Below are 14,373 nucleotides of genomic sequence, written 5' to 3'. Positions count from 1 at the left end.
GACCAAGAAAAAAGTTGAAAGAAGATAAAATAAGTCAAAAACTATAATAGATAGGGACATAATCCTGAATTAAACCACAATAGTTTCTGTGGATATCAAATAAGAATTGATATACATCATCATGACTCTTATTTAGGAAGATTATCCATTATTTTCACAAATGTTTCATCATGACCCAGTGTTTAAGAGTTCAGATTCTGGAGCCAAGATGCCTCAATTCAAATCCTTATTAACTGTGTGACCTTAGACAAGTCACTTAATATCTCTGCGCTTACATTTTTTAAACTAATTAATTATTTTTGGCTGCGTTGGGTCTTCGTTGCTGCGTGCTGGCTTTCTCTAGCTGCGGGGAGAGGGGGCTACTCTTCGCTGTGGCGCGCGGGCTTCTCATTGCGGTGGCTTCTCTTGTGGCGGAGCACGGGCTCTAGGCGCATGGGCTTCACTAGTTGTGGCACGTGGGCTCTAGAGCGCAGGCTCAGTAGTTGTGGCGCACGGGTTTTGTTGCTCCGTGGCATGTGGGAATCTTCCCGGACCAGGGCTCGAACCCTTGTCCCCTGCATTGTCGGGTGGATTCTTAACCACTGCACCACCAGGGAAGTTCTGTGTTTAAAGTTTTTCATTTGGAAAATGGAGATAATAAAAATATTTAAAGAGTGACTGTGAGGATTAAATACGTTAATGTAGATAAAATTAACTGTGACTGGCACATAACATTATTACTTGGTACATTTTGTTTAAAAAGTCAGAGAGGACAAAATACATTTTTAAACAAAAGTGTTAAAAATGCAAAGAGGAAAACTGAAGGTGCTTAAAAGAATATTCCGTGCATGGGTGATGGTCAAAGCTTGTGCTCTGGTCTTATACAAAAAATGAAGAAGAAGAAGAAGATGATGAAGGAGAAGGAGGACGAGGAAGATGAGGGGGAGGAGGGGAAGGAAGGAGAGGAGGAGGAGAAAGAGAAGGAAAAGAAGGAAAGAGAGGAGGGGGAGGGGGAAGAGAAGGAGAAGAAGGAGAAGGAGAATGTATGTAGAGACAATATTTTTAATTATTTAAAAATAAATAGTTTGAAGTAATGTATTTTAAGGTATGTTAGGGAAAGACTTTCTCCACAAACAGGCTTCATACGCGCAGGCTCAGCAGCCATGGCTCACGGGCCCAGCCGCTCCGCGGCATGTGGGATCCTCCCGGACCGGGGCACGAACCCGTGTCCCCTGCATCGGCAGGCAGACTCTCAACCACTGCGCCACCAGGGAAGCCCATAGAGTCTCTTTTACAAAGACCCAGTTCTTAATAATATGCAAACATCCGGACAGAATCAGAGAACTTAAAATCTGAGAAATGTCAAGAGTGATGTCATAAGTTCTATTTGTTATTTCTTCAAAATCTGATAAATGTCAAGAGTGATGTCAAAAGTTCTATTTGTTATTTCTTCTTTTTTAAAAAATAAATTTATTTATTTTTGGCTGTGTTAGGTCTTTGTTGCTGCACACCGGCTTTTTCTAGTTGCAGCGACGGGGGGCTACTCTTCATTGCGGTGCGCGGGCTTCTCATTGTGGCGGTTCCTCTTGTGGAGCACGGGCTCTAGGTGCACGGGCTCAGTAGTTGTGGCTCACGAGTTCTAGAGCACAGGCTCAGTAGTTGTGGCGCACGGGCTTAGTTGCTCCGCGGCATGTGGGATCTTCCTGGACCCGGGATCGAACCGTGTTCCCTGAATTGGCGAGCAGATTCTTAACCACTGCGCCACCAGGGAAGTCCCTATTTGTTATGTCTTTTAATCCTCCCAACAGCTCTGTGAGGTAGGCAGCGCATGTCATATGTCCGTTTTACAGGAGAAAAATGTCTCAGATTTTGAAAAATAAGGCTCAAGTTTAAACAGCTGATTTTACAAGAAATGACTTTATTTGAGCCTCAGTTTTCTCGTTTGTGAAACGGTGACAATACTATCCACTTCAGAGTGTGTTAGGATTAAATAATGTCACAAGCAAAACACCTTCCTTCTCTTCTCCTCATCACCCTCCTTCTGATGCATTTTATTTAAAACGACTTCATCCTGTGCCCACACTCCCGCCGTGTTTGTTTTTTTAACCGGTGGTTTTGCCTTCCTTTATTTGCAGTCTACTAGATCAATGCCTTCCCCCCCCCAAAATTACTGTGAATTGATTAAGTCTATATAGATGACTCTAAATTATTGTCAATAAATAAAAGCATTCCATTTCTAGAAACTCTGTATTCAGTTAGAAAGCTATAGCTCTCTGCACAGCAAATTACTTGAAGAGGACCTTGACTATTTGAAGTCATAGGAACTAGTGTTCGAGCACTAGATAAGACTAATTCTGTTTTTTTTTTAGCAAGTATGGTATTTTATTCCACATTTACTGACCAACGAAAAATATGACAATATTTTTGGCCTCACTCTTGTGCTGGAATAGTAATCCTGACAGGCACTCTAGCCTCTGCCCACGGTGGATTTCTGATTCTCCTTCAGGTATTCAGAGCTGGGACAGTCTCCCTGACACCGCACAGCCTGTACCCTCTGCTTGGAATGCCCTGCTCCATTTTCTTCCTAGCAGATGCCTTCAAGTGCCAACTTAAATGTCACGTCAGCTATGAAGTCTTTCCTGACTCCTCTAAAATGTCGAGTCAAGAATAATTTTGAAATCGTGTTTATTCAAATATTTTCTTTGATGACCCCGTTTCTGAAAAGCGTCACCAGCTTCCATCTAACTTCTGCCTTTCTATAGTTCTCTGGATGGCTTCCACGTTTTCTGACTGACTCAGTGAGAATGAACTGACTCAATAAAAAAAAAGTGATGAGATTCTAGAAAGAGCTAGCTGGATGGCTGACTGGCTGGGAAAAAAAAAAAAAAAAAAGCCAAGGAGCTTGGAATATATTAGCCTTTAATGGGTTAGTCCTGCTCCCTTTAAAGAAGACTGAAAGAAGGCAGGTAGATGAGTAAGAAAAAGCATCTGAGTTTTCTCTCTGATGTTTCTTGAAGTGAATATGCCTTTTCATGTTAGCGTTATTAATGATGACAGGGTTAAGGTGTGCAGTGCTTTGAAGGAGTCTATTTACGTCAGGGTCGTCATTTTGTGCTGCCCACAAAATGTTTCCAGCCCTCCCCTGCCTAGGCACATGACAGGACTGTACTCTCACATGGGGTAGGGCCATGTGAGAGGAGCTCAGGCCAATGAGTTGTGAGCTGAAACGATGTGTGTTGCTTCCAGGCTGAAACAGCCAACCGCCTGTGCAATACCCAGCAGAGCTCTCTTTCCCTTTGCCATGGCAACCATCCGCTTTCAAGATGATCCATCATCCCGCATCCTGGAGTGAGAAGACATGAAGCAGAACCCTAGCCAAACTTTACTGGACCTAGAGCATAAGTGAGAAGTAAACTTTTCTCCCTAAACTTTTATTGTGAAAAATGTTGAAATAGGCAGAAAAATTGAAAGAAGTGTAAAACCGAAATCCCCAACCCATCACCTGGATTTTATAGTTAACATTTTGCTATCATTGCTTTATCACTTATCTATCCATCCATCCATTCCTCTATGCTACATCAATCCTTCTTTTTGGAGGGGGGGAAGAATGAGAAACTATTGTAAAACACTACTGAGATTTGGGGGTTGTGTATTATCACAACGTAATCCAGCCTTTTCTGTTCTACAGCATCTGAGTTGCCCCGGCCAGCTACTCCCTTTTTCTGCTGAGGACCCTATAGTGGAACTACTCCAAAAAGAAAAATTGTTTTAAAAGTTAGTTCTAAGAAATCATTTCCTGCCAGGGAAAGTTAAAAATCCTGGGATGAGTTAGGAGAAAGATTAAGCCATCTTTTTTCTCTTATGGGCTTAAAAATAAGATAAACTCTGACTGAGCTAGTTTGGATAGGGTTCTGTTTAGAGGCGGGTTGGGGTGGGGGATGGATTAAATGGGGAAAAGAAACGCAGAAAAATCACATTCACTGTGCGCCTGTTTTGTGGCAGATGTTCTATGTATAGGATCTTGTGACATCCTTCAAACCACCCCATAACATACATAAGATTTTCATTGTTAACATGAGGATATTAAGCTCAGAGAGGTTAATATCACAGCTAGTGTGAGTGGAAGAGGCAGAATGAAAACCTAAATGATTCCAATACATTTATCCTCCACTAGAAGTCAAGGAGGTATGGGGACATATGTATATGGATAGCTGATTCACTTTGTTACACAGCAGAAACTAACACACCATTGTAAAGCAATTACACTCCAATAAAGATGTTAAAAAAAAAAAAAAAAGAAGTCTACGAACCCTTGATCTCTGACAGCCCCAGAAGCTGACATTTCCCTCCCACTGAAAGGGCTGTCCACAGAGAGACATGGCCCATGAGCTAAGTAGCTCTTGCTTGTCTGAGTAGGAAGGGAGAGCTGAGCCAACTTGCTTGGGAAGACAACCTAAGAACCCATTTAGAACTTGGGATTGTGAGAATCTGTCCTCATCCTATAGAAGTAACTCAATCCTGAATGACCATTCCCTTCAAATATTGAACACAGGTTATCTTCTTTAACTTTGCTGTGGAGCTTAACCTTTCCCTAGTGATCTTTATGAGATTTAAGGCCTTAAAATAAAACTTGGATACTCAAAGGGATAGCATGAGGGAGTTTCCTAGGGGATGGAATTGTTCTGTATCCTGGTAGTGGTGGTATTTGCATGAATCTATAAAGGTGTTAAAACTCATAGAAATGGACGCAACACACACATACACACACAGAGGTAATTTTACCGTATGTTTACTTTTTCAAAACCTGAAGACACTGATGCAGAAGGGCCCCTGAGACTAGAAATCAAGCTGTCGGGGTCAAACCATCTCCACAAAGCATCAGGGAATAAAATTCCAGAGGGCAGACCACTGAACAGACTTCCAAGGGGTAGGTGCCAGTGCAGTCCTCTCCTCTTTCCTTCATTTATATAAATCCTTCCAGAAAACTGACAAGTCAAATGTTCCTCATAAACCATCAGAGTTCAGTGTTTTCCACAGACGGTCTGCTGATCCTCTGTGTGTCTTCATCAAGGCTGGAGTCATGAGGCTGAAGACCAGGCAGGCCAAGGAGGCCACGCCTGAGAAGGCAGGACCTAGCAAATGTGGGTCAGAGAAGAACCTAAATCAGAAACTGGGTTAATTCAACTGGGTTAACTTCAGTGGATCTGAGGAAATCAGAGTGTGAGAGCTGAGAGGCGTTTACCAGAAGGAAAGTCACAGGAATGAGAAGTCAGGGCAAGTCTAGGCAGATCCACGTGGCCGAGTCTGGAACGCCTGAACCCCAGAGAACTGGAGCTCTGCCCCTGGTGGACGTTGGCTGCCTGAAAGTCCCACCTCTGCACAGGAGCCTAAGCCGTGTCCACCTCTGTCTCTGCAAGAGACCTTTGCTTAGTGGTTTCGAGCCTTCACTTTGGCCAAATACATGTGGTCCTTGGCAGTCCCGCACTGTCTAGAGCCCGTGAATCTTTTCGGAGCTCATTTATCTCAGGAGGGAAATTGCCTGAGCAGACTTGAAGGCAGGGGTGGGAGCCACCTGCTGAAGACACCAGGGAGCATTTGGCAGGGTGGGTGGGGAAAGGAGATGGAACAGAGGAGAGGGGGCTGGGAGCTATCCCACTCTTTCTCTCCCTCCTGCATCTGGTGCCCCAGGAGCTGCTCTGAGCAATGCCTCTCGAATGCGTTGGCGTGAACTTGTACTTGTTCCTCCCTCAGGGAATGAGAGAAGACAGGCTGAAAGCTGCTAAAGTGCTTGGAGAACATCCAGGGAGAGGCTTGTCAGAAATGCAATATATTAATGAAAACAGCTTGGGCCTGGCTAAATAGTGACTCTTGGAACAAAACAAACAGATGGGAGTTGACGACAATTGATCTGAAAAAGAAAGAGTCCAGCCCCTGTATACATAGAGCCTGGTGCTTCGTGAGAGGCTTCACGGAGTTCACTGCACCGTGGTCTTCTTCAGCTTAGGCTAGTATTCATTTATTCTCAGGAGCGCCAACAACCACTACATCAAGGCCTCCCTTATGGGCATAAGCACATTCTCCAGTGTCTGCCATCTCCAGGAACAAATGTTCTTTGCTTTTTCTTTTTCTTTTTTTTTTTTTTCAGATTATTTGCTTTGCATTAATAATCTGCAAGGGCCTCTCACAGGCCATCGGAGTGATCTCAGATGCTTGTTAAAATATAGATTCCTGAGCTCTACATTTTCACACCTGACAAATTAGGTGGACTCTCTGAGAGTAATTCCAAAGCATCTGCACGGTGGTTACCAAGGGGGAGGGGGTTGAGGGAGGGATAGAGTAGGAGATTGGGGTTAGCAGATGTAAGATATTATGTATGCAATGGATAAACAGCAAGGTCCTAGCACAGAGAACTATATTCATATCCTATGATAAACCACAAAGGAAAAGAATATTTAAAAAAAGAATGTATATGGGGGCTTCCCTGGTGGCGCAGTGGTTGAGAGTCCGCCTGCCGATGCAGGGGATTCTGGAGCACAGGGGATGGTGGAGGAGGAAAGAGGCAGAGCCTTGACCATGGGGAGCTTTGCACAGAGGCTGAGCAGCTTTGGCTTTGACCTATAGAAAATGGAAGCTGGAGGAGTATTTGAAGCACAAAGTGACCAGATGCTGTGTGTGGTATAGCGTGATCTCCCTGTTTGGAGCAGGGAGAGGAGAAGAGAAGCATCTGCCACGGTGAGGGGTGAGGAGGCCAAACCCAGACAACTGCACACGTGGGGGCAGAGAGGTCTCTGAGGAGAATACGGAGAGAGCTCAGGCCACAGGATGGAGAGGTAGAGAGGCTGGAGCTCAGGACAGGGAACGAGGCTGGTACACATCCAGCAGGGGACGTGATAATGGCCATTCTGAGTCAAGAAGCTCATCCAAGGGAAGGTACTTTCAATGCTCACATACCTCCTCCAGCTCAGAATTTGAAAGCCAACCTGACATTGGAGCTTGTGAGCATATTGTCATGTCTGGGCCCTTTGGTGATAGTTTCTGCTGTGCTAGGGAATAGGTTTAAAGATATCTGGTAAGTCAGACAACAAGGTCCCACTGTATAGCACAGGGAACTATAGTCAATATCCTGAGATAAGCCATAATGGAAAAGAATATGAAGAAGAATGTACATATATATATATGTATAACGGAGTCACTTTGCTGTACAGCAGAAGTTAACACAACATTGTAAATCAACTAGACTTCAATTAAAAAAGATATCTGGGAAGTGGAAAAAAATCACCCCATAATATTTAGTTTGATTCCATTTCTTTTTTTTTTTTTTTGCGGTACGCGGGCCCCTCACCGCTGTGGCCTCTCCCACTGCGGAGCACAGGCTCCGGACGCGCAGGCTCAGCAGCCATGGCTCACGGGCCCAGCCGCTCCGCGGCATGTGGGATCTTCCCGGACAGGAGCACGAACTCGTGTCCCCTGCATCGGCAGCCAGACTCCCAACCACTGCGCCACCAGGGAAGCCCCTCCATTTCTGTTTTTAAAAACTAAGTGCAGGGAGACAGACAGATTGGGAAAGAGACAGAGAGAAGGAGAAAGAGAGAGAGAGAGAGAGAGAGGTCGGGATTTGAGGAAATACATAGCAAAGGCAGGTTACTATTAATAAGAATAATAAGGAAGAGCAGTGGGGTTGGGGGAGGGAACAGAAGGACCTTTGACAATTTACTCTGAATTCTCGCGCATTTTTAAACTGGTCTTAACGATGAGTTCTACTGATGTATGCTTTTTGTAAGTTTTTACAGCAATTTTTGAAAAGATACTTACACATATTCTTGGCTGCCACTAGGTGGTACCGGCGGCAGGACAGACTGGACGACCTTGAAGCTTCTTGGGCTCCTCCATGACACCTGAATGTGGGTCTAACTTCCTAACTTCAAAGAGTGAAACGAATTAATGCACCAACTGTTAGAGCTCAGGGCTCCAAGCCCCAGACTTCCCTCTTATTCCTCTTTAGATGTGAGAAGAGAATTTTCTATTTAATTGGTATAAAAATATTTTCAAGTAAAAAAAAGTTCTTTCCGTATCAATCTAAGTTGTACAGTTTGGTTCACATATATTCAATCATCTCAAGAGCTCCACCTTACAATGATATTCCCAAGTCAAATCTTAATCAGATGCATAAAAATAATAGAACTCTTCTCTGTGATGCAACCTCATCACCCGAGGTTCCCTAATTCCAGGACCAGGCCTTTCTTTCCATCTACTTACCCTTAATTCTCTTGGGCAGTCACATCTTCCATCACCTCAGTTGATGTGGGCAGAAGACAGAAATGTTACACTTATCTTCTTTCTCCATCCCACGATAATGCAGCATTTGTGATTTCAACAGGGCTCTTCAGCAGGGCTTATCTCCTCTCCTATCCTGGACTGGTTTAAACTAGCTAATGTTTTGTTCTTTCTTCTAAAGCAATATTTCATTCCAAAATCACGTGCCTAAGATTCCCAATCCCCAAGATAGCATAGCCTAGCAGGAAGCAGTGAAAATACGTGCTCTCTTCAGGACACCAATGTGGCCAGCCTGGCACACAGAAGCTACTCAGTCCCCATGGGTGGAATGCCAAGAGGTGTCTGCAGTGGCTCTCGCTTGGCTAAGGCATGCTTCTCATCGTAATCCCCACTGCACCTGGCATGATTTTTCACCTTTTTATCCCCAATTTCCACCCCATCCTTCCCACAGGGGCATTGTGCTGAGTTGGTCTCTGGATAAAACCCAAGAAGGGCACCAAGGTTACAGAGCTGTACTTGACACTCCCTGTGTGGCCAGTTGAGCCACAGATAAACACCAGAGGGGAGAGTCAGGAACATTCCATGCAAAGGACACTAGATATTAAATGAATGTTAGCCACTATCCATCATTAATAATAGTAAAGACTACTGTTCATTCGAGTTCTTGCTATTTGCCAAACCCTGTGCTAAGTATTTCATACATTTCATCTTATTTGATTTCCTCAACCACCCTGTGGTTGAGCATTATTGCTCCATTTTACAGATATGGGAACAGAGACTTGGAAACTTTCAAGTGACAGGCTCAGGTTTATCTATTTTCAAAGCTTGTCTTCTTAATCCTTATCCTGTTCTGAAGCTAGTGAAGGGCTCTGATTGTTCAGAGATCTGTTTACACCCCATTTGAGAGACTACTGAGAAGCCCAAGTCTTCCTCCTCCCGACCCTGTAGTTTATTATCCTCTCCAAGGGGAGAGAAAATGTCAAGGGGAGAAAGTGAATGCAAACATCCACATGCTTTGTACTAATATTTAGACTTCATCATACACTTTTTTTTTTTTTTTTTTTCTTTGCGGTACGCGGGCCTCTCACTGTTGTGGCCTCTCCCGTTGTGGAGCACAGGCTCCGGATGCGCAGGCTCAGCGGCCATGGCTCACGGGCCCAGCCGCTCCGCGGCATGTGGGATCTTCCCGGACCGGGGCACGAACCCGTGTCCTCTGCATCGGCAGGCGGACTCTCAACCACTGCGCCACCAGGGAAGCCCCGTCATACACTTTTTAAAGGTAAGAACTATGCTTTTCCGTTACTTCTTGTCTCCCCTCAGCACCTCCCAATATGCTCCACCCACAACAGTTTTTTAATACTGTATTGCCTCAGTGACTGGCTGGCCCCTTGATCACATCTGGGGTCAAGAAGGTTAGTGATAGGATATAACCCAAGGTTTGTGATTTTCTGTGGCTCAAGATTATTTTTCCCATCTGTTTTCCCTTACCATGAATCCTTGAAAAGGAAATGTCATTTGGTTTCCAAATTGAAATATTTCATCTAATGAGATGAGTCTTATTTCATTATTTTAAGAAAACCTTTTCAAGTGTGGTTGGTTGAAAGGAGTAAACAAGAATAAATCTACCACTACCTTCTCTTTCCTAGGAACTTGGAGCTGGAGCTTGTTTTCATGATATAATTAGGTAGGGACTTCTGTGACTTAATTTAAAAGCCTGAAGTATAATCACCTTTCTTTCTTTTTTTTTTTTTTTGTTTCAAAACAGTTTTCTTCTCTGCTACCCCCGGGTGAACCTGGCTCTGCTTTTCCAAATTCAGTGATGCCAGGTCAGCAGGGAGCAAATTTGAGACTGTACAATTCCCATCAGCTATTAGCTGGGGACATCTTTCTGTCCCTAAGGTCTAAGTTAGTTCTAAAGGACAGGTTTTCTTTTCAACAAATATGGTTATCCCTATTAATGGTAATGGGTGTTTCACGTGAATGGGCAGAAGACTCCGTACCCCTAAGTTTTTCCCAAGCCTGAATTACGTGAGGCCAAATTAAACACAGTTTGAATCTCTGGCTCCGTCCTCCTTTGTGTTCAGATAAACGTTGATACTCGAATAAGATTCTAAGTAATGAAATGCCAATACATGTGGCTTCTGCATCTGTCATCTAAAGGATGTGCCTTTAAAAATGGATTCCTTTCTTCTCTGTTTAATTCTTGGCCTGGTAAACCACTATAACCCTGCGAGGGAGGCAAGGAGACATTTCTGAACAGTTTTTTTCTGCTACAACATCAAAAAGCTTGTGCCAGTGAGTGAGATATACCCAGTACTGCATTAACATCCTATTCTGAAATGCTTGTACCCTAGGCTACCTCCATTGATTTGATCAGTATCAGATACTCTGACGTCATGAAGTGAAAAAGAGGCATGAAAAGAAAAGCGACTGAAATATGAATAACAAACTGTTCAAGAGGAGACAGCCAGTTCTAGAGGACTGGCTCCACTCACTTAGAGGTGTGTACCAACGCCAAATAAGACGAAATAAGAGGCAGCCTTGTTTGTGTAGTAGTTAATAGGCCCCAGAGGGGAAAGGGACAGCTCAATGAAACAATCTTGCCTAATTTTTTCTTAGGTTCTTTACTCTATTTCATGTAACTCATGATTTAGAAAGGTCTCTAAAATATGACGGTTGTAAGAACATCGATCGGCCAAGGCTCTTGAAATGTATGTTAACAGCTTTGATCTCGTTGTCTATGAAGCTATCTATGGAAGCAATTTCACATGTATTTAAACTCAGTAACTTCTACAAAGGAAGGCCTTTACTGGCATTTATAAACTCTTCACTGGAAAAAAAGTGGGAAATAATATGATTAATAGTGAGCTGAAGACTTTCATTTCTTCTGAAATTATTTTTAAGGATATAAACAACTCACCCCCTTCTTTGCTGGTATTAACCTACAAAACACAAAAAGTCAAATTGTGGTTATTTTTTCATGACGGTTGACCTCAATTCCTGACTCAGGAGACAATATAAAGCAGTTCAACTGGTTTTGTCTTGTTTGAGAAACTAAAATTAAAATCTCAGGCGTTATTTATTTTAATCCACAAACAGGAAGGAAAGCGGTCTGTGAGAAAAAGTCATAAAGACAATTTCCCAAATGTGTGGATCTTTTTAACTTAGTGCCAATCTAAAAAAAAAAAAAAAAAGGTGCTTTTAAAAAATATTTTTAATGTGGGTTTTTTATGGCTCTCTCTAGTTGCAACCGGACACTTTAGGTTTTATTCTCATCTTTCAGCTACTGGCATGTCATAATCTACTCTAGGGAATGACTGCCTAAATTACTATATCCATAAATATTCTAGTGGAAAACATTTGCAAGGCTTATTTTCAGAAGTATGCTGCAGTACCTCGACGCTGAATCCTAGCTCATAAGACCAAATTCAATAAATGAGGAGAAAAAAAAAAAAAGACCGAATTCAATTCTATTTTTCTGTATTATAGTCAACAATTTCCAGGTGTTACTTTGAACACGGCAACTCCAAAAGTATAACAGAAAAGAGTTATATGGATGCTACATAAACCAATATTGCAGTTTATTATGGAAAAAAACCTACCCAGTGATGGTGATTTCCATCTTTCATACTACCCAATACTGATGATCAAGGACCCTCTGTTATCTACTCTTGGCTAGGATCAGTGATTTCTTGGAAAACAAAATTTGGACAATGTATGTTTTTCTGACTCTTGACACATTCAATCTCTTTCTGTTTTTTAAAAGTCATACATCAGACTCCTGTTGTCAAAGTTTTATCTTTTGAAGAAGAAATCACACGAGGTGTTTATTTATCAAAGTTAACTGAGTTGAAGTCATAATGGCTAATTCTGGCTCATTCTTCTAATCACAACTTACTTGGTTAAACCAGTAAATGTGCTTTATTAACTGAAAATTTGAATAAGTAGCTGTGTATACACTGTGTTATCAATTATAAAACTTTCTATACTAGTCACTGGTCGATCTATAACTGGGAGGGGTATCTGTGTTTCAACCAGTAAGTCTTTACTGAGTGCCCTTTAAACACTCAGAAGAGGAGATTGTAAAATAATCTGTGGGTTACCTTACAAGTTACAATGTTGAGACAAATATCTAAAAGTAAAACCACAATAAATATGTAAATCACTTATCTGCGTAGGGAGAAAATCTTTTATTTTCTTTGTTGCTTTTGATTTTTATTGTTTTTATTAAATTCCATTTTTAATCCATTTATAGGAACAATCTGAAATTTACTAAGTAAATTTAGATCTCAAAGTTGGAAGTGTTAGTCCTACCAACATATGATTTGTGATTGCAGGTCCTGGAAACAAATAGCTAACATTTTTGAGAGTCTCAGGAGGACACATAAACCACTTTCCCTCAACTATATCAATCTGAAGAGAAGCAGAAATGTTTTTATACATAAGGAACGAGTCTCTTCTTAAGTTGGAAACACACAGGGCTCTGATTCCAACCTTCTCTGATTCCCTTTTCTGGCTGGGCAACTTCTTCCACATATCCCCAGGGTAAGTCGCTTGGCCTCATGGAATCTTTGTTTCCCTGCCTGTTAAAAGGGGAGGAGGGGTAATAAAGCTGTTACCACACGGTGTTGGTAAAAATTAATTAATATTTATAACGTGCTCCATTAATGTCCTCAGGTAATTCATAACTCAGAATTATATGGCACTTGATCACTGCTTAAAGTTTTTCAAACCGTCCTTGGTTTTTCGATTCAGGCAAAAAATATAACAAATCCTTATACTTCAAACAGTAGGGTTAAGCGTAGGAACACTTGTCTTTCCTAGGAACAATTATTTTCCTGAGGTGAAAATATTAGCATGTTACAAAAGCTTATTTCCTCAGCTTTAGACTATGAATAGAGTAGCTTTCATTTATAGCTGATAAAAGCCAAAGGAAGAAGGTTTTTTTTTTTTCTTTATAAAACCCATTTTAATAGCTTATTCTGCCATCTTTGAGGATGTTTTCAACTACTTACTATTGAAAGGGAATTGGTTCGTCTATTTTACAGTGATTTAAGTCTAGCATTTAAAGGACATGCAAGGGGTCGTTTGGTTGATGTCTCCTGCCTGCAGTAATGGTATTGAGCACTTACTCTGCAAAGCCACATTCTTGTATTAGAGATGAGGAAACCGAGGCTCGGTGAGCTAAATAACAGAGCAGAGGTTGAAACCCGCACAACTTGACAGTCTATGCTCTTTTCACCACCTGAAACAGCCACTTCCAAGAAGTTATACCAAAAGTTCCCCTGCTCTGTACAGACATGCGTTTCTTCTCTGTCCCCATCTTCTCTCTGAACTTAAAAATTAAACTAAGATATTCTAACAGAACTTCAATCCCATCCCCAGAGAGCCCAAGAGCACCTCCAAATCATGTGGTAAAACTTACTTTGAAGGATAGACAGTTTATCACTTTAAAAAAGACACTTTGGGGCTTCCCTGGTGGCGCAGTGGTTGAGAGTCCACCTGCCGATGCAGGGGACACGGGTTCGTGCCCCGGTCCGGGAAGATCCCACATGCTGCGGAGCGGCTGGGCCCGTGAGCCATGGCCGCTGAGCCTGCGCGTCTGGAGCCTGTGCTCCGCAACAGGAGAGGCCACGACAGTGAGAGGCCCACATACCACCAAAAAATATTTTTTAAATAAAAAAGACACTTTTATAAATTTTTATTGAAGGAAAAATAAAAGCTACCTATATCCTTTCTTGAGAATTGACTTAGCCCACTCAGTCTTAGTAATTTCTTTTATCGAATCAAAATGCACGTTATATTATCAGTCTTTAAACTTTGTATTGAAGCATAATACACATATAGAAATAAAGTATACTTAATTTTTGAAATGTCTAAAATCCATCCCATCTTCACCTTGTGAAGACAAGATGCCATTTCACATCTCAGAAAAATGTATATAAGGAATAATGAGCTCTAATGATGTATAAATTAGCTCATATACCTAAGAGTGCTTTGAAAGGTTAAGCTCATTATTTATATTAAGGCATTGTTGGTAAAGCATTATTATAATTGTGATTATCACTTACATGATAATATATTTTCTTATGTCTTTGGACAGCAGGCAAGACAAGATAA

The 14,373-nt window shown here is 42.0% G+C and overlaps 1 long non-coding RNA gene across 1 annotated transcript; it reads right to left on the bottom strand.

Moving 5' to 3' along the window:
• Window positions 1-4,893: 4,893 nt before the first annotated feature.
• On the bottom strand, window positions 4,894-9,035 carry LOC112397435 (uncharacterized). The gene is made up of 3 exons (XR_003002800.1): window positions 8,236-9,035; window positions 7,792-7,898; window positions 4,894-5,111 (listed from the first exon to the last, which is right to left on the bottom strand). It is a non-coding gene; the product is annotated as an uncharacterized LOC112397435 (long non-coding RNA).
• Between the last annotated feature and the right edge of the window lie 5,338 nt (window positions 9,036-14,373).

The sequence above is a fragment of the Neophocaena asiaeorientalis genome, unplaced genomic scaffold (genome assembly GCF_003031525.2).
Source record: "Neophocaena asiaeorientalis asiaeorientalis breed wild unplaced genomic scaffold, Neophocaena_asiaeorientalis_V1.1 scaffold381, whole genome shotgun sequence".
NCBI lineage: Eukaryota > Metazoa > Chordata > Mammalia > Artiodactyla > Phocoenidae > Neophocaena > Neophocaena asiaeorientalis.
Note: the sequence above shows the minus strand (reverse complement) of the source record. Positions and strands in the feature narration are given on the sequence as shown.